This window comes from Amblyomma americanum, chromosome 2 (assembly GCF_052857255.1).
Source record: "Amblyomma americanum isolate KBUSLIRL-KWMA chromosome 2, ASM5285725v1, whole genome shotgun sequence".
NCBI classification, from domain to species: Eukaryota; Metazoa; Arthropoda; class Arachnida; order Ixodida; family Ixodidae; genus Amblyomma; species Amblyomma americanum.
Window position 1 is genome coordinate 140,179,151 of NC_135498.1, and position 21,361 is coordinate 140,200,511.

A 21,361-nucleotide genomic window follows, 5' to 3' on the forward strand; every position below is an offset into this window, starting at 1 on the left:
TCGTGTACTTCTGGCATTGAGAGTCTAAGGCACTGTGAAAGAAGCACTACCGTGCCGCTATTATCTGGACGACACATCATCAATTTGTGCAATTCAAGACCTTGCTAAAAGTGAAAAATGAAAACAATAACGTCACCTGCATCTTTCAAAGCGCAGAAATTCTTTCCAGCGCCTCCTCCTCCCGCAGCAAGAGGAATAATGCATGTGATCGTCCTTGAGGCTCAAGGTCGACGCTAGCGCCGCTCGCTCCAGTGGAGAAGCTCGCGTTCTGGAGTAGACGGATACAGAAACCATTTAAGGATTTCGAGGTGTGAGGGGAAGGCTAGAGGTGCAGAGGAGGTATGGCGTTCGGTCACGACTCGCTGCGTTTGTCATGCCTGTGGGCCGGCTTATCTAACCGCAGACGACTCATCATCGGCGGGTGCACGAACGACAACGATGTTTCGCCGAATGTGCCCTATAGATCTGTCACTGGAAGTTAATTATCAACGCAGGGCTATTTACCGACAGTTAATAGAAGAGATTGTCCTATTTGCTTCATGCATGTGTTGAAATTTCTCGGTAGATAACGGCGGAACACTGTGGCCTTCCCGAAACTTTCTTGTTCAGGGCAAACAGCCACTGTCCCCCGCCACCTTTTCTTTTTCGAGCCGCAAATGTTAATGTCCCTTGCTGGCGATGCCTTAGCTGTATCAGACTGACTACTTGATTGTGAAAATCGTCATTTAAATATATTCCAACATTGTTTGTGTCCCCCCCAGAATGAAGGCTGCCACTAATAACCTAGTAGCACGGAATCGGTGGCTCCGGCAGGGACGCTGGGACTTGTACCTTGCAGCACCGAGAAAAGTCGGGCACTGCTACATGTCAGGCTAACAAATAATACGAATCATCCCGAGCTTGGACCCAACTTATGCGCTTAACGTCGAGTTATGCCCGGTGGAGATATGTTGACACTGCATTCTGCATTGTGTTGCTGTTTTTTTAACCTCTCACGGCAGCAAGCGTCTGCTGCTCGTTGTCTTCGTGGGTCCAGTCAGATTGTAAGACCGCCCAGTATTTTTAGAAAGTGAAGATTTGATTTCATTTGAGCGCACCTGTGGTCGCTGAAGCCCCGGTACGCGCCGGTAGACCTCAGTGTGCTCAGGCGGCCCGAGCTCCATCTTCCAAGGCGTGTCCTGGACGGGCTGGAAGAAGGCGAATGAAAGCCAGCGGGCGTGGTGAGGCCGCTCGCTGGCGAAGCGGCCCCTGACAGCGGTGAACTGGCGCCGGAGGCCAGGTCTGGTGGCACATCTGCACGTTTTCGGTGGTGGCTGTCGTGGTGCGGCTTGAGCTTCTCTTGCGGTCGCTGCTTCATTTCCAGCTTGCCGCTATCTTCTTCTTCACCCCAGGTATATGGCACATACCCACGCGGGGGGATTGGCCAAGGTGTAGTAGAATAAACAAAGAAGTTTCCATGGAAGATGACGACAAAATTGTAGCGCCAATCGTGAATTTTGAAAAATCAATGAATAAAAACAACAGAACAATATTGACAGTTAAATAATAGACAGCATTTTGGTGAAAAGAGAAGAGCTCGTAGAACTTTAAAAGAATTAGCACATCAACCTACCAGTTGCAATTATGTATTCGTGGAGAAACCCACAAATAGAACCCAATGCAAATCCCTTGGCGTTCGCACCAAACGATAATAATACTGGCAAAGATAAAGGGAGCCCTAATCTGGAGAGAGGGACCTCCAGGTAAATCTTTCTCTGAAGTGCGAACTTTGGGCAGTAGAGGAGAAAATGATCTTAAGATTCAACTTTCCCACATGCGTCAAATAAGTTCGTCGGTGTCAACCCACACCTGCATAGATATAAATTCAAACTTGGAATCCTGCACCGCAACCGCGTCATTGTTACCTCACACAGCCCGGATTTACACGAACGGACGTTCCAATTATATGCTAAGTGCTGATAGTCAGTGGCATTTATTAAGGGATCTCGTAACCTGGCTGATATATGTAGGAACCGCTGAAACCTGGAAATCGCCAGCAGGCTGGAATTCGGGACGGGATGTGTCACTGACCCGTAAAGAGCCGACCTTGCTAAGTAATCAGCCACCTCATTTGAATGAATACCAGCACGGCCAGGGACCCATACAAAACGGACTACCTTCAAAGTGCATGGGACAAAAAATCGCAGGATACGGCGCAAAAAATCTTCTTGTGAAGTGTCAAGGGAGACTAACACCGACAAACAATCAGCGAGAATAATAACATGAGACACATGGCATGGAATTTTTTGATGGGTCATTCCAAGAGCCAAAAATTCCGCAAAGAATATAGGAATATAATCTGGGATGCGGACTGAATAGCTCCATGCCAAATCCTGCGAAAAGATGCCAACTGCAGCTTTTTGGCAGTTGACGGAGGCATCGGTAGCAAGCACCGTATGATGGGGGTATTCCTCTATGTGATCCGAGAGAATACCGTTTAAAATGTTAAAATGTTTGTGGGCATGTGTTTCGCATGAGATGGGAACATGTGGTCGCAATGGAATTCCACTGCTGCCGGCGTGTCATCAACCCACTGCAAAGAACTGAGATCAACACCAATCGGGGTTAAAAGGTTCTGCGTTAACATAATTGGTGGCATTTGATACCGTGGCTAATGATGAGAAAAGAATAAGGCCGGCTGAGACACAAAAATAGGAGTACTGACATCAGTCACTGGGTCCATCGACCTGAGGAAAGTTCGCACCGTGAGTATTTGAAAACGGGAAGTTAGATCAGGGATACGGGCTTCCAGATAAAGCAGGGCGTTTGAAACTGATTTTGGGAGACCAAGGCAGAGGCGGAGAACGCGCCTTTCCAGTAAGATTAAGGGTTGAATCTTGTACCTTGCGCTACCAGAGAACAGAATGCAACCAAATTCAAGTATAGGTCTTACGTAGGCTTTGTGTAGTAACAATAACGTGTCGCGGCGCATCCCAAACTTTTTATTGCCGCTATCTGTCCTTCTTCTTCTTCGTCCTAAGACATGGCACATACCCACATGGGGGATTTGCCAAGGTATAGTGGCATAAACAGGAAAATTTTCATAGGAGATTGCGACAAAATTTTAGCACCAAGCGTGAATTTTGAAAAATGTATCAATAAAAACGACAGAATAATATTTAAAGTAAAATCTTCTTCTTCTTCTTCTTCTTATTCTTCTCCTACCTTTGAATGGCAGCTGTGCCAGGGCAGAGGGCTAACGCGTTGTTAAGACGACAGCTGTGCGCCAGAAAATGCGCTTATCTGAAGGCAAACATTTATTTCTGAACGAGCATTTATCTATGCATGGAGACGTGGAGAATGCGCTTCAGGAGGCAATGGTCACCTCTCTACGCTACGCACAGCGCCGAGGCTTGACGTGCTCCAGCAAGAAGTTGGAACTGCTTCTAGTAGATTCACACGACCCGCCACACCTCAGCCGACAACTCATCCCCCTCAAAGACAGGATCCGTGTCCATGGAGTCTACATCCCAAAACACCGACAAAGCAGACTTCTCGGTACAGTTCTTCCAGCGCCAAATCCACAGGGACGCCAACATGGCACGGCGCGAGTCTCCAACAGACGACACGGATTGGGAGAGACCCACATCCTTCGACTGCCACAAGCCTTAGTCCGTTCGCGCCTCACCTACCTCCTCCCTTACCGCTTCCTCACCAAGAAAAAGCCCTGCAAAATCGAGGCGGCTATACGCAAAACAACGAAGACCGCGGTAGGACCAGAGATGTGCGTAATTGATTACTTGCGATTTATTACATTCTTGCGTAATTTTGTAATCAACTTGTTACTTTTCTAAAACGGTAACGCTTGTGGTATTTCAGTTACTGTTTTTCTGTAATCGATAACCTGTAATCAATCCCATATTTGCAAAAAAAAGGCTACCTGGGTGAAGCGTCTGTGGCGATGCGATTACGTTAAATATTTCTCAGCGCACGAAGGGACGAAGGTGCGCATGGCTGCCTGATGTGTTGCGCTTTCCGCGATATTCGTTGCTGGTCTAGCTGGCGCCATCTATGGATGCTTACAGCAGTAGTAGTGCCTAGCTAATTCGTTGTACACTGTTAGAAACAGTGCCAATATGGCGTGGAAGATGAAAAGGAATACTTACAAGACAGGCGCTGACTACCAGCTGATTTATTTAGCTTCAAAGGGATCTATTTTACTAATTAGATCAAGCGATAATATTTAATTATACGCACAGTCATCGGTTATTAAAACTATACGCCACAGTTCTAAACAAGAAAAAAACAAAAAATCGATATAAAACAGGCTTATAACCCGGAATAAACAAGAAATAATCTGTGTTTATCATCGAAGCATTGCATATCTCTTAGCCAGGATGCGTCAAAACGCAACAAGGAACCAGTTCAGAGAGTTAAAACCATTCGAAGCAAAGCAGTGTCAAAAATAAAAAAAGGCGACCCCTGTCAAAGAACGGCAGGAATCACTTTAAAAAACAGTATGCGCGTGTCCGTCCAGAAATCGCAGCCCTTTACAAAGAAGTTAAACCGAGGGTGTGCTGACACATTTCTCTCCCGCTTTAGAAATAAGAAAACATTGGATAATCTCTCGCTCGAGTTAATTTTAGGCGTATACGAGGATTTAGGTTTAGATCAAGACAAGTTTCAACCACAGCTACAACAATATTATGCCAAAGAACCGCCAGATTTATTTTGTACGTTCAAGATGTTTTCTCTGGCCCTGTCGTTATAGCACCTTCGCGTTATAGCACACGCGCGCCACCTATCAACAGCATGAATGACTACGACACACGTTTGTGTGCACGGCCCGCTGCGAAACTCTCACCTCCACTTCTAGGCACCGTAACAATGCCTCCTGAAGAACATGCCTTAAGCGTCAGGGGTTTTTCTGGCCGCCGTAGAGCACGCGTCCACCGTATGGCGGCGCTGTCAGATGACCCTCATGGAGCAACCACCCTGTAACCTAGACTACGCATGGGAATATTGCAATAGAACAGGGCAGCAAAAAGGGGGTGGAATTGGGGCAATCATTCATAAAAGTATGAATATTCAAAGGGTTAAACTGGGATGTAAGGAACATTTATGGCTAAAAGGAAAAGTGGCAGGGGAGCAAACACTCCTTGGCTTGGTATACCTGTGCAAAAGGAGCTAATGCCAAAGAGGAAAACAGGAAAATGTTGGAATGTATTGCAAGCGACATTGATGAGCTAGGAGGACAGGGCAAGGTAATTATATTAGGCGACATGAACACACGTATGGAAGACCTGCATGGGTACACATATTCGACAGGAAGCATGCTGCAGGACATGTGTGACAGGCATGCTTTAGTTGTATGCAACAGTACACAGAAGTGTGAAGGGCTCATAACATGGGAGGCGGGGAGTCAGCACTCGATGATAGATTGCGCAGTTATGTCACATAGGATGTGTAATAGATTATGGGTAATGAGCATAGATGAACATGGTTCCAGAAGTCTAGGTAGTGACCACAAACGTATCAAGTTGCGTTTCAGAAGAGAAACCAATGTAGGACTGAAGCTAGAGAAACAATCGGAGGGGAATTTTTACTCAGAAAAGCAACTGGAAGCAGCAGCCAAACAAACTGAGGAATTAGTTTTTGAGGATAATGAAACACAATGGGCTTATACCAAATCAACTCGACTACTTGCGCTAGAGCTAGGTAGGGTGCGAGTAAAGCTAAAAGGGAAAAGACGCAAACCCAAGAGTTGGTGGGATGAGGAGGTCAAGAGGGCGATAGAGAAACGTCAGGAAGCGTCCAGGGAACACAGATATTCCAAGAAGAGGGGGGAACCAGCAATTGAAGTAGACAGAAAATGGGATACCTTAATAAAGGGTAGAAGGAAAGCACACTATAAGATTAATGAGAAAATTAGAAGAAAGGGGGCTCAATAGATGTCAGAAGTAAATAAAAAGGATAGAAAAGCAGCTCAGAAATACTGGAAACACCTAACTGCAATGAGTAATAAGGCTAGGCTAGAGCAAAGGTTCATTCTTACAGATAAGGGTATTCGACTAGAAGGGGATGAAGCAATGAAACACACCGGAACAAGGATGACAGAGAAATTTAAAGAAAGAAATGTTGACCATAATTCATTGAAAGAGGATAGACCGGTTACTGAAATTGCTTCACTTGAGCAGAGAGAGTGGGAAAGGGCGGAGGAGAAGGTTCCTAGTGGCACAAAGACAGGAACAGAGGGTATTCCAATTATGTGTAATAAAGAAGCCAGGAGCAAAATTCAAGCAAACATTAATACAGGTAGTGAACAAAATGAGAGTGGATGGCAAAGTTCCCGATGAATGGCGATTAAGTAGAATGAACACGATATATAAGGAAAAGGGGGACAAAGCTGACATATGTAACTACCGTCACATAACAGTGACATCGGTGGTTTACAGGGAGCTGCAGCAGATTAGAAAGGACAGACTGCAGGCTTGGGTGGAGAACGAGGGGGTGCTAGGGGAGCTACAAAATGGGTTCCGGAAACAAACGATTATGGAGGACAATCTGTTTTCATTGATGCAGTGTATAGAGATTGCTGAAAATGAACACAGGCCTCTATGGCTAGCATTTCTGGATGTTAGGTGAGCCTGCGACAACGTTATGCAAGAAGATTTGTGGGACATACTGGGAACATAGGGTGTGGAAGATCCAGTAATTAATCTTTTAAAAGATATATATAAAGGTAACAGAGTGCTTACAAAATGGGAAAAATGTATTAGAACCTGTAGTGATAGAGCGGAAGCTTAGGCATGGTTGTCCTCTGTCTCCTTTGTTGTTCATGTTGTACCTGCAAGGATTGGAGACGAAGCTACAGAGGAGCGGACTAGGCTTCAACCTTTCTTTTTTCAAGCAACGAGAATGGATTAAACAGTCATTACCAGGACTATTGTACACGGATGATATAGTGCTAATGGCTGACAACAAAGATTATTTGCAGAAGGTGACAGACATTTGTGGCACCGAAGGAGATACATGAGGTTTCAAGTTTAGTAAGGAAAAACCTGCAGTCATGATATTTAATGATGAGGGCGGTGAGCATAGAATACAGGAGTTCACGCTAGAAGTAGTGAACGAGTACAAGTATCTTGGGGGGATAAATAACAGAGCTGAGTATCTGACAGAGCATGAAAAATGTATAATAAATAGATGTAGTAGGAATGCAGCTGTCATGAAAAGTGGGGCACTGTAGAATTACAATAGGTATGAAGTGGTAAGAATCCGAAAAGCGGCGATGGTTCCTAGTCTGACTTTCGGCAATGCGGTCCTGTGCATGAGACCAGATGTTCAAGCAAGGCTAGAAATCAAACATTGCGGCGTAGCGAGACAAGCTTTGGGAGCACATGGCAATACACCAAATCAGGTGGTACAGTGTGATATGGGATGGGCGTCGTTCGAGAGCAGAGGAGCTAGCAGTAAGACAACATTTGAGGAGCGATTGAAAAAAATTGGGGAAAAGCAGTGGGCTATGAAAGTTTTCAGATACCTGTGCATAAGTAATGTTGAGATGAAATGAAGAAAGCCAACTAGAAAATTGACAAGCAAATATCTGGACAGCAGTAGGGGGCAAATCAGCGCTTATCGGTTAAGAAAAACGTTAAAGAAACAGAGAGCTCCGTGGAAAACAGGTATGCTGAAGAAATCGCCACCGGGAACATACGTGATCTTTAAGCAGGAAATTGCCAAAGAAAATATCTATGATAATTGTAGGGGAAGCTGTGTTGTTTGATGCCAGGACGGGAGTTTTGCGGATTAAGACATATAGAGTCAGGTACCACGAGATAGACACGTTGTGCGTTGCGTGCGGAGAGGAGGAGGAAGCGGCTGAGCACTTGATACTTTTCTGTAAAGGGCTTTACCCTACAGTGGAAAGCAGCGGGGCTGATTTATCCAAAGCATTCGGGTTCAGGGACAGTGAAGAAAAAGTAGACTTTAAGCGGGTAGAAGTAACCAAGCGAAGGATATCTGAATGGTGGGTGAAATAGAGACAAGAGTAAAATTTCGCAGGACATGGCGAGGTGGCTAGAACCACCGCCCGATTTAAATTGTTCAGCCATATCCATCCATCCATCCATCCATCCGTCCGTCCGTGCGTCCGTCCGTCCGTCCGCCCATTCATCATCCATCCATCCATCCATCCATCCATCCATCCATCCATCCATCCATCCATCCATCCATCCATCCATCCATCCATCCATCCATCCATCCATCCATCCATCCATCCATCCATCCATCCATATTCCATCTATCCATCCAGGAGAAGGAACTTGTACAGTTGATACTGCGTGTGTGTGTGCGCCTGCCTTCGCGCGAAGAGCGAAGAGAAGCGGCCCGCACCTTTAAATGAGGGGCGTTGACGGCTGTCTGTCAGCCCGAGCCGCCATTTAAGCTTCAGAGAAGCGCGCCTGCTCGACTCCCGGGAGAACACCGCTCTACCAGCCGCGGACCAGCCAGGCAACGTGCGCCAACCTGCGGATCTGCTCCGTCGTGTTACTCAGGTCGTCGGACTGTCGCAGTGCCCGGTGAACAAATTTTGTCTGGTTTGTTTGTCTGTCTCTCGTGTTAGTGCCCTCTATGTGCAAAGATTTTGTTGTAATCTCTCTCGGCTGCTACTTTGCATGGGTTGCATTCCATTTATAAACAACTTTGTATGTGCTCGTACGAGTGATAGTTAAATCCTCTGTATGGCCTCTTTGCTGTATAAACTTCGTTTTGTTTGTGAAATTTTGGCTCTGACTCATTGTCTGGCTTGCGACCGGCGAAAGCTGGGCACCAGATGCCCACTCCCTTGTCACTTGGTAGCTGGCCTCCGGCTGAGCTTGCCACGCTGAGTCGAGGGCATCTCCTTTACGACCGAGACCGCTAACCCCCCCCGCGCTCTAAGAGTGTCTGGGAGGGCATGCAGAAGTGCACGAAAAGGTGATATATTCCGGCGTCCACGACAGGACTTTTCGTGCTTTGCAAGTGCAGAGAAGGGAAAAAGAGTCGGAAGGAGTTTACGAAGAGGTCGTAAACGAGTGTTTAGCAGCAGAGCGATATTGTGAAGTGCCGCGCTGAAGCGGTTGGAGAGGTTCACAGGGCAGAGGAGGAGGAGGAGGGAAGGCGGGGAGGTTAACCAGACGAATAGCCGGTTTGCTACCCTGCACGGGGGGAAAGGGTATTTGAGATACCTTTGACGTGAATAAAAATCTAGTTGCGAGTCAGCGCTTGTGGTGTCTATTCCTCGTTGTGTTCCGTTGTTTTATTGCGCTGTTCAAATATGGATCAGTACCAACTCGCCCAGTTCGCAGCCTTAATGAATTAGTCACTATGCAAAGTCACAGCGTTCAGTAAGTCACAGCCTATCGTGCAGGCCAGAAGTTCTCAAAAAGCGCAGCAGTGCCTTGGAGGCCTTCACCGCCAACGACCGCCGCGGCCAGTGGCCGAGAATCTTCTTTTCCGTCAGTGGGCACCGGTCTAGATGCTCCAGTGCACTGCACAGAGACTGTCTTTCGGCGCTGTAGGCAGGGCATTCACAAAGAATGTGGGCTATAGTCTCATCACACCCACAGATGGCACATGCAGGGCTATCAGCCATACCGATTAAGAAGGAGTAGTGCTTGGTGAAAGCTACACCATGCCACTGGCGACTTAATAAAGTTGCTTCCCGTCGTGGTAGGCCGGATGGAAGCCGAAACTTCAGAACTGGGTCCAAGGTATTTAAACGCGAATGCGAGAATTGGCCTGAATTCCACGCGGCAAGCATGATGTCCCGCGACAGTGGTCTAAGCCTACCTGATGCGTCGGCTCTCGAGATGGGGATGAACACGCAATCACCCTCATGGTGAGCAGTTCGCGCAGCCTCGTCCATGTGGTGATTATCTTCGATGCCGCTGTGTCCTGGCAGCCATTAGTAAACAATATCGTGCCCATTGTTGATGGCTGTGTGGTGGAGCCTTCGGATTTCCGCGACAAGTTGTTCATGGAACCCATGACGAAGAGCAGATTGTAACGCTTGGAGGGCTGCCTTTGAATGAGTGAAAACAGACCATTGCTGTGGTGCTTCTTCACTGATATGCTCAATGGCGACACTAATAGCAGTAAGTTCTGCACCAGTCGATGATGTCCGGTGTGATGTTTCATTTTCTTAACTATGGTCCTTACGGGGATGACTACGGAGCCCAAAGAACTAGAAGGGGTCACAGAGCCATCGGTGTATACGTGCAGTCGGTGTCCGTGTTTCTCATGCAAATATTCTAGAGTGGTCTGTTTCAGTGCTGTCGTCGATAAATCAGCCTTCTTTTTGATGCCCGGTATGGTAAGAACCACACAAGGTTCGTGCAGACTCCATAATGGAGAAGACGGTCTAGAGTCTGGTGTAAATTGGGTTGGTAGGAAGTCGCGATGGGCACCAAAAATTTTCGCAAACGATGTACTCGGCCGGTTAGCAGGAAGACTGGCAAGACGGTGTGCTGGAATCCGAGAGAGGTGACGAATATGCGCTCTCAAGGTTTCTATTATGACATACGCAGTCACTGGATTCTCCTGAGCGATGAGTACTGTTGTTGCGGCTGTAGACGCGCATTTTGGCAGTCCTAGGCACGTCCGCAGAGCTTGAGCCTGAACACTTTGCAGACACCGTATGTTCATTTTCCTCAAGTTTCCTAGTGCAGGGATACTGTACCGAAGGAATCCCATGAACAATGCGGTGTACAGCTGGAGCATCGACTGCACTGATGCTCGCCACGACTTCCCTCCGAGAAAGGAGAGAACGTGAACGATCGATGCAAGTCGCCTTTTCATGTAAGAGACATGCGGGCTCCATGTTAAATTACGATCGATGGTTACTCCAAGGAAGCGATGGCTTATTTCGTAGGGTATCGTTGACCCACTTATGCGTACGGGGTAATGGGACATGCTCTTGCGTGTAAAGGCAACAACGGAACATATTTCAGTAGAAATCTCCAGGTCTTGCATGCGGAGGTAGGCCGCAAGAATGCTTGCCGCCTTTTGAAGCCGTACTCGAACTTGTGGTCGCGTAACTCCTGATGCCCAGATACAAATATCGTCTGCATAGACTGACACTCTCGCCGGCTATGGTAGTACATCGACACGGCCGACAAGCGCAAGATTGAAAAGCGTTGGGCTGAGTACTCCAACCTATGGGACCGCACGGGAAGTGTAATGTGAAGATGTTGGTCCATCCTCAGTCTGCATAAATAGTGTTCGGTTGGATAGATAACTGCGTATCCAGCAGAACGTGCGACCGCCAAGTTCTGCAGCTTTCAGAGAGTCAAAAATAGCTTGATGAGTGTCGTTATCATACGCCCCTTTAACATCCAGAAACAATTGAAGCCGCGGTCAAGCGCTTCAGATGCTTCCGATGTTGAAAATAGCTTGATGAGTGACGTTATCATACGCCCCTTTAACATCCAGAAACAATTAAAGACGCGGTCAAGCGCTTCAGATGCTTCTGATGTTGAACTGATGACACCAGGTCAATCATGCTATCCATAGACGAACGTCCCCTCCGAAACACGAACATTACATCTGGGTATATTTGATAGCACTCCAAATACCACTCAACCCGCGTAAGCACCATCCTTTCAATGAGTTTGCCCACGCAACTAGCCAATGCGATTGGACGGTACGATGCTAGGTCAAGCGGCGATTTTCCACGTTTAAGGACTCAAACCAGGCGACTTGATTTCCACGCGTCCGGAACTGTACCCGCAGATCATGATCAGTTGAAGTGGTCTAAAAGAACACATCGAGCTTCCTGACCAAGGTTTGCAAGTGCAGAGTATGTTACTCCATCGGGCGCCGGCGATGAAGACCGTTTGCAACCGGCCATGGCGGCGTCTAGTTCTCCCATGAAGAAAAGAAGGACCATTCGCGAATCCCTAGGTCTAGGAACTTCGCGGCGATTCAGAGTTGTGGATTGTTTCCTGGGACCTGCCATTCTTGCGAAAAAATCTTCACCAATCCCCGCTTCGCTACGTCCTTGGTAAAGCGCGAGACTTGAATAGTTGGAGCTGATGAGGAGATGTTCGCAAACCGCGCACCACACTCCAGATGCGTGAGAGAGGCTTTCGAGGATCCAGTGATTCACAGAATGATTTCCAAAGGTCAGCCCGCAAGATTTGAATTCTCCGCTGGATTTTCTTTTGTGTGCGCTTTGCATCCCTTAATCGTTCAGCAACTTTGTGCGTCTGTATCTTCCCTCTGCTCTTCGTCGAAGTGATTGGAGGCGCTGCAGCTCCACATCGAAGTTTATGAACTTTGGTATTGGAGTGAAGAAGCATTTCGCGTGTTTCATAACCTCCTTGATGCGCTCTTCAATGCATGTTATAATATCTTCTCTGCAGGCTTCTTCCGAAAAGGTGGTGAACATAAACCAGTCTATTCGTTGCAAACGTTTGGCAGATCTGCATCCAGCGAGACCAGGAACAATAATACATGTGGGGATGTGGTCACTTCCATGCGTTTCTACGTCGGTAAACCACCGGACGCGTCTCACAAGGCTCCGAGAAACAAACGCTAAGTCCAGACAACTGCTTTAAGACCGGCCGCAAATGTACGTTCGAGAACCGTCGTTAAGGCATTGTAGGTCGGGGTCAGAGGCGAAACAGACAAGACTTCTTCCCTTCAAATTCATCCGGATGCCTCCCCACATGGAGTGATGCGCATTAATGTCACCAGTGACGATCCAAGGCCCAGGTGTTACAGCCAACAAGTCCTTCAGTCTGTCGGCGTGAAACTTTGCTGTTGGAGATAAGTACACGCCCACAAGCGTAAACGTCAGGGTGCGCCTTTTTACCGTTAAACAGACGTACTGGTTATGGTAGTGAGGGGGAAGAGTATGGTGCACATAAGTAAGCTCCCTTCGAATGTAGAGGACGACCTTGCTATTTCCCCTGTCCGTGGAGGATGCAAACGCTTCATAACCAGAAATTCGGATGGGATTTTGTAAATTGGGCTCCCAAATCACAAGGATTGGAAATCTGTGATTATAGACGTATTCGCGAATGTCCGAAATGCGGGAATTCAGTCCACGGACATTCCGCTGGAAAATGGTTGCTTCTCTGACTTGGCATTCAAATGGTAATGCTGGGAGAGCCATTGTATCTGCTACTAGAAAGCTGCAAGGACTGGATTTAGCGCGTCCAGTACCTGCAATGCATTCCGTGCTGCTAGCGAGTGAAAGCTAGACAGCATCACACGCATGGCGTTCATAACGAACCTCAAGATGGCGAACACCTGCACTTCTTCACCTAGGGCTGGATCTCTGCCTTGGGCTCGCTCAGCTGTAGGCATGGGACAGTGGGGGCGTAGTGCCTGCTCAGACACCAAGGTCGAGCGTAGCTTCGGCAATGGTGGCCGTGTCACCTCTGAAGCACTCGTTCCGGCTTCACCGGGATTACATTACTCGGTGGAAGGGGAGGACGAGTAGCAGGAGCGATGGGGGTTCCCTGCCGCTGTCACCTTTTTGTCTAGCAGATCGTCGACGACAAGAACGATGCACACGCACCGTAGCTGCGGCCTCTCTGCGCGTTGAATGGTTTCGCACCATTTGTTTCAACACCGCCCGTTCTTTCTTCAGGCGGGACAGACTTTTGAAGAAGCGTCATGAGGACCACGGCAGTTGACGCACTTCATTACAGTAGCGCGTCAACTGTCACCGCTATGTTGTTCAGAGGAGCGCGTTCACGCTATGGTGTTATTATGGTGGCTTCGGGACGAATGGGCTAACGGCATGTCGAAAGTGGCCAACCTTCACGTGCGATGGAATACAGTCTCCCTTAAAAGTGAGCTTGACGCACCTTGACTTGCCGAGGCGCCGAACGTTGGTTATTTCGATGCTGTTCGTCGCTGGTTTAATGAGTATCGGCAGGTCGGAGTCAGAGATGTTCGCATTGATGTCGTAAATGACGCCAGCGGTTGTGCCATTGTTTTCAAGAACAAGAGAGCGGATGGGGATGTCTCCGACCTTCTTGATGGTGGCTAGACTTTCCAAGGCGCTCCGCTCCGTTATATCGATGGAAAGGAGGTTCATTCGGCTGTTGATCCTGACGTCCTTGATCACCCCTGGGACGCGAGCCTCGAGGAACACGGACGTAGCTTGTCTGTTCAGCAGGTTGAGGTTGTCGGTGGGCGTTTCAGGCGCAAATAGGACTGTATGCGCCGATTCACCGCGCGTCGTGATGACAGTAGATGTACTTGATGAGGACGAGTCCTCACTCTTATGCAGTCTTCTTATGGCTTTCTTGCTCATCACTGGGACGAACCCGTCTTCCGCCGAGGACTCCTCGCTTGTGGCTGAGTGCAGCACGGTGGCCTGGCTGCTTGCCTCTCTCGATTGGTAGAAGCGCTTCTTCTGGGCGGCTACCACGGACCCACTGGGTTTCAGAGGAGGCCTGATGTCCTCCACTTCCATCGCCGTCACGAAGAGAGAGCGGCGCCATCCTGATTGTGAGAAAAAACGATAAAACTTTGGGGGCAAAGAGATAGCGTTTTGGCTTGGGACAACTTCGTCTTCTTCCCCACAGAGCCGAGGTTACTTCAGGGACCGCAGAGGTTACTTCAGAGGTTACTTCAGTGATTAGTGACGTACTTAGTTTTGACACGGATCCCTGGAGAACACTCGGGCCGAAAGAATGGACTAGGCGACAGATGTACCCACGCAGACGCACATTTAATACACCCTGCGTGACACAAACACTAGCACACAAAACTAACAAAACTAACACAAAACACAAAGACTACCAATATACACGGCCCAGGAACACTACGACCAGCGTCTACTACTAGCGTTCGGCGTTCGTGCTCACGGTTCTGTGCTGATGCAGCGTTGCATGGCGTTCCAGTAGCCGGCGTTGTGGAGGCGCTCGAAGTGCTCAGGCTGGCGTCGTTGGCAGCGTCGTTGGCGGCGTCGTACGAGCTCCCTGTCCTATTGCCCGTGGAGGTGTTGCTGGTGATGTTGGCGTTGTGGGCACCACCCGGATGGGTGGCAACAGCGTTGAAGGCATCCCTGGCCCTAGCAGGTGGTTGCGCCATCCGTTGACTCCCCGGAACGGGCTTAAGAACGGCAGGAAGTCCAAGGTGCGACGCCGTAGAACTCGAGCTCACCGGAGTAGTAGCCGGCGTTGCTCTCTCCCAGCCGAGGTGTTCCTGACCCGCTGGAACCTCCGCTTCTCTGTTCTTCCCGCCGTGCCATGCTCTCCCTCGCGCTTTTATAACCTTGACGTTGTACACGTTATCCTTGCGGTCGTCGTCTTCTCTTCTCCACCATTAATCTCCTCCCACCTCACCAAATACTACTGCTTCATCTTTATTTTTCGCTTAATACACATCATTACCGCCATCCTCGTCGTCTTCTTCAAAACCTCTTTCGTTCATACTTCTAACTCCCTATTATATGTGACAAACATACACCGAACAAGCTACGGAATGGAGTAGTAAAGCCTTCGCTTAAAAAAAATTGGCAGTGGATTAGCTCAGCTATGCCAGGATATACGTAACGAGGGCTGCAATTCCCCCCTGGTTACGCATGTTGTCGAGCTTTTTGTTGTGACTATAATGTTAAACACTGAACCAGTATTCGGTGAAGCACGTTTTTTATTCAATTATTTTCACAGAGATGAACACTGCCCGATGATTGGCAAAGTAACACGCAGTGGTCTCAATGCTTCCGACTCAGTATTTATACTGGTTGGTTTCTCTCAGATACGCAAGTTGCTATGCGCCGCTTGTTACGCTCCGCCTCTTGGCGTCTCCGCTTGGCAAGACGTTCTTCTCTTTACTCAGGTGTCTCCGCTGCTCCTTTAGCGTTCTGATGTTCATTCTTTCTCTGAAGATCGACCAAGTGCCAGGCGACGACTTCTGGATCCGAAGAACTGATCTTCTCCTGACGATACCGCCGCATAGAGGCGGCTGGAGTCTACCTTTCGTCACCCATACGAAGCGATCGTGATACACCGAGTCGTATCACCTCACCTTTTATACACACAGCCGCACATATGCAGTTATCCACATGACCCCACACGCGGCCGCGGCGGCGACAAACTCTGGCGTCATGCGCCGCGCACCTGCTGCTCTTCTCTGGTTTTGCGCATGTGCACTATCGGCCTCCCAGGCTTACGGCGAAATGCTCGACTGGGCAGCGTAGTGCGTGCAGCTCTCGCTACAAAAAACTCACAGGACGGTTACGACTATACGTAACGAGATTCAGCGATAGCTGAAGTAGTGGTCAAATGGTGCACCCCTACACTGGCAGGCGGCTGTTCTAAACAGAGCCACCCGTAGGATTATGCGACCCAGGTTGACCGTGATATAAGGTGAGTGCTTTAATGACCAGTGCGTTAATGACCCACCGGCTACGCCGATGGGGACGCGCAATCCAGGGACGCGAGCCTTAAAGCTAAACGCTAACACCAATGAACACAATGAAGGCCAACAGCTTTCGCTTTGTATATCCTGGATTAGCTGAGCAAATCCTCAGCTAATTTTTTTGTGCACGATATACAGGCAAGCCGGCCCTACCTAAGTATGGCTGCATACAAAAACAGTTCCAACAAGGGCACGTGCTGCAGACAGAACCTTGTTTGTTAAGGATTTAAAAGCCGCCGAGGAGGCTCAAATTCACTAACAATTGGGCCTGCGGAGTCTAGCATGCTAGACTCTTTGAAGTTTATTCGCCTTACATATTTCGGCGCTCCCGATTGAAATATCATGACAGATCTGACAACGCTATATTAGTAGTTTGTAATGTAGTGCTTGATCAGAATAGAGCACATTTTTACTCACGCTGCTGAAGGGCGGAACATCTGGGCGCAAAAGAGCCCTGATTATGAAAAGGAATTCGCTTCTACAACGATAGACCACATAAGTGATAACTGTTCCATATCTGGAACTGCCTGTTCTGCATGCAACACAAAAAAATTTGAGGGGACACTACAGCTCCGCCTTGAGAGTATGACACCTTAGACTACATAATCTGGTACTGCAAAGAGAATCTGCCTCCGGCAGATCTATTCACATCTCCCACGCTTGAAAAATGGGAAGCTGTTCGCGCTAGCCCGGACCCAGACATTCAGTCCCGAAGCAGGGCAGAATGGTGGGCCTGTTGGTATGGCATGTTAAAGAAGAAAATACCAGCCAACAAAAGACGAACACACCAGGAGAGAACAACACAGGACAACGGCTGGACTAACAACTGAATTCTTTATTGAGTACAGACCGCCGAGTAATCTCAACGCATGGGCCAAGGCAGGACCGACGCTGAAGCATACTTATTCAAATAATCAAGTTCTTTTATCGTCAGCGCTATCGATGGTTAACTGACGCAAGCATCACCATGTTTTGCTATTTGAAAGGCCTCAAAGATTTCGCGGGCCTTCCGTGTTTTCTTATAGCCCAGAATGGTGACTTCAGAGAAACCTAGGGAACACTTGCCAGGACATCTACTACAGTGCCAAGCAAGATTGCCATCTTCACCAGCGCCAACTTTTGTTTTGTGCTGGCGCATCCTCTCGTTCACACAGTCACCCGTCTTACCTAAGTAAAATTTTCCACAGGTCAGAGAAACCTTATAAATCACCTCAGTCCGGCACTTTGCGTACATGGTTCTATGTTTGGTCGTGCAACGCTTCTGGTTTCCGCCAGGCATAATTCGTGCACAAAGTCCTGAAAGCTTGACGGTGGCCGAAAAAATCAAATTGACCCCTTGGCGCTCGGCGACTTTCTTAACATTGTGCGCCACTTTGTGCAAATAAGGCACGACTTGAAAATTTTTCCTTTTGTCAGAGGCATCAATATTTCCCTTCTTGACCTCGCCGTTCATCTCTTTTGATACGGATTCAGCGACCGCTCTCAACATTTCTGCAGGAAAACCTGCATCAGACAGGCGTTTGGCTTGCGTAGCGACACTAGTTAACACGGTGTGACAGCCACTTTTTTTCACAGAGTTCTCGAAACAAGCCTTAGCAATACCTCTCTTGACTAGTTTCGAATGGTTAGAGTCAAAGGGTAAGAGCCCTTTTTTGTCCTAGGTGAATACATCCAGCACACATCGCTTTCTACAGAAAAGGTTAGTAGCAAGTCTAAAAAACGGATGGAGTTGTTAGTGGCTAATTCGTGAGTAAATTTCAGAAGGGATGAGCAGCGCCTAAAGGCACCTAAAACATGTTCAACTATCATCTGATAAGAGTCATTAGGTCCGGTGTCTAAAAACACTAAAAAGTCATCAACGTATCTGACAATTCGCAGAACACGCCCGTCTTCCAAAACACTTCGAAGCGAGCGGTCAAACTTTGCTAAGAAATATTGCAGAGCACTGGGGCTACACAAGCACATATGCAGATCCCTCTCTTCTGAATATAAAACTTGTTGTTAAATGATCAGTATTTCATACCTGTTGTACCCCCCCCCAATGCCCTATGTTTCATTATCCCGGCATCTCTACGCCCTTTTGCTATGAGAGACTGTTCGTGCTTTTCTGTGTACATCTGCCCTTCGTTTACCCATACCCCGAAATATTTGTATTCGGCCACTCGGGATATTTCATGGACTTGTAAGCTCCTGACCAGTTGCGTCGTTGAAAATCATCCCACGTGACTTAGTTGCGCAAAAAGTAAAACCCAGAGTGTTTCCTTCGTCTCCACGCAGGCACGTAGCCAGTAATTTTTTTCGAGGGGTGGGGGGAGGGGGCCCAAGGTAATATTGGAGCTTCCGAGGAGGGGGCGTGGGGGGGGGGGGGGGGGGCGCTGGCAGCTGTTTGAGCACTGCGAAGTGAGCGGGGGGTTCGAACTTGATTTCGAATGGGGGGGGGGGAGGGGGGGCTTGGATGTGTGCCTGTCTCCTCAACAATTAACTAGAATTTGCAAATCTTTCTGCCTATCTGCTAACAATACAATATCGTTCGCATACATTAAACCCGGTAGTCGTTGCCCAGCGATCTCTCTGCCTAATCTGTACGACAGATTATAACCTAAATTGCTTCATTGTAGCCTTCTTTACATACTTATCGTATAAAGCATGAACAGCAGCAGTGATAGAGGGCAACCTAGCCTTAAAAGGACACTAAGGAGAAACTCAAGTTGGCTTGTATCGATAGAATACCACCTCCTGATCACAAAAACGCCGCTCTTACTGAAAACAATGCTCTTGTAAGGTAGAAAATATTAAGAACCAAAATACAGGTGTCGCCACCACAGGCCAATCTCGCAAGTACAAGCTTGGTGACGCCATAGGACAAGAGACGCTACCTTGGAGGAATTTTCCATCCTACATGGTTTCACGAATCTCTGAGGCTGACAAAGGTAGGTTGCGCAGATCAATATTGAAGTAAGTTTTGTTTTAAAACCAATAGTGCACTTTTATCACACAAGCAAGCCAGGCAAAAGACAAACTGAATGTTGGAAGCAACGAAAACCGATGCTTGGCGGCGCCACAGGCGGCCAGGAGAGTTTCGATTTTTATGGCGCTTCGCGTCTATGAGCTTTGCGTGCCCCGTGGTTTTGTTTTTGACGCGCCTCGATTTACAAGCGCCGAACAGCAGAGGAACTCCAAGTGCCGCTTCAAGTGCTAGCTAACGTTTGAAGGAGCCTGTTAAGGCTTGTCAGATGATCGCCACGGTCGATGAAAAGCTATGATGGCACGATGGTCGATGATCGTGCAAGGCAGCACTTGTGTATTCGCACGCTTGCCCGGCGAAACATTCCCGGCTGTGCCAGTGAACTTCAAACTGCTTAACGGAAATAGTTTATTAGGGACGGGAGACAAGGCACAAGGCAGTTCAGGAAAAATTGCTGATGGCCTTGCTCTGTTAGGCCAGGATATACCTAGCGAAAGCGTGGCGATTTCTACATCAGAAGAGTGCATTCACTAGATGCGCCTTTATTGATGGCTGTAAGTTGAGCCGTCGTGGCGGAGTGGCAGCGTCTCCGCCTCAAACGCCGAATGCCCTGGTTCGATTCCGAACCTCAGCACAGGACTTCTTTTCTTTTATTCAGTGAGTGGGCGGGGGGTTTCAGTGGCTCCCATGGATGCCGCCGCCGGAAACGTTGGTTAGCGGCCAAGCGCAGGCTCTGTTAAGGCGCGTTTATGCTGCGGCGAGGCGCGCGCGCGCGCTACACGGCGAAGTCACGTCGGTCAAAGCGAGACCCTCTATACTCCAACTGCGCTTGATCGCCGACGCGTTCGGCGGCTTCGGCGCACTCTGACCGCACAGGCGTGGGGATATTTGGAGCACGTCTCTATTTCGCGCGGAGTGCGCCAGCCGCCACCGGCCCGGCCAGACTGATTTGGCTCCGCGGCGAGGTGCGCGTTGTATTAAATAGCTGCGTCAGTTGGGCGGAGCTGTTCTTTAAGAGCTCGGCTAATTTAATCCATTCACAGTACATATCTGAAGGTACATGCAAGTGGGCGAGAGAGCCACATGCAGTGGACCCGTTGGATCTAGCGGAAGCCGTTGAAGCGTCGTGCGCCGGCTTTAGTTTCAGAACCGCGAAAGCCGTTGAGCACCCATTTGTTTTTTGTGGCAAAAAATAAACAACTGGGCCCTTACAACCGTGGGAGACCTCAACGCCGCCTGCTGCGCCGTGCAACCACGCCATTCAGGAAATCACAATCCGTTGGCCCCAAAGCCCAGGCCAGCCTCCGATGGGCGCAAGGCGCCGACCTTGTCCTGGCCCCTTGCGACTCCCCGCACTGGGGTTATGATATTTAGTTTGCAACGGCTGCTTCCTGAGGAAGGGGGAAACCACCCGCCGGACAAGCGGCAACAAAGCCATGAAATGCCGAACTATCAGATATTGCTAACAAAAAAATTTGATAGGGTTGTCGTCAGTGTCCCATTAATCCTTTGTGTGACTCAACAGTTATCGTACTTTTAATTCCTTCCCATGTAATTTCGACTTTATTTTCTCGGTACATCTCCTGTAGAAAATCAATTACCGATACCTTCATCTTTTAACATGCTCCACAGTAGTTCCTTGTCGTATGCACCGCTTATGTCCAGGAAGGCTAAATATAGAGGTCTGTTTTCCACCTTAGCTATTTCTAGCTATTTCTATGCAGTGGGTAAGCACGAACAGGCTATCATCTAAGCGCCTACTCCTTCTGAACCCGTTCTGAAGTTCTCCGAGTATTCTATTACTTTCTACCAATGATTGCACGTTTAATTACACTGCCTGCATCGCCAGCCTGTATATTATTAATGTTATCATAATCGGTCGAAAGGATTTTATGTTCGTCTTATCTCCTTTCCCTTTATAAATCAAATTAATTTTACTCTGGTTACAGCTGTGCGATATTTGCTTATTTGTTTACTGCCTTGTTCCTTGCC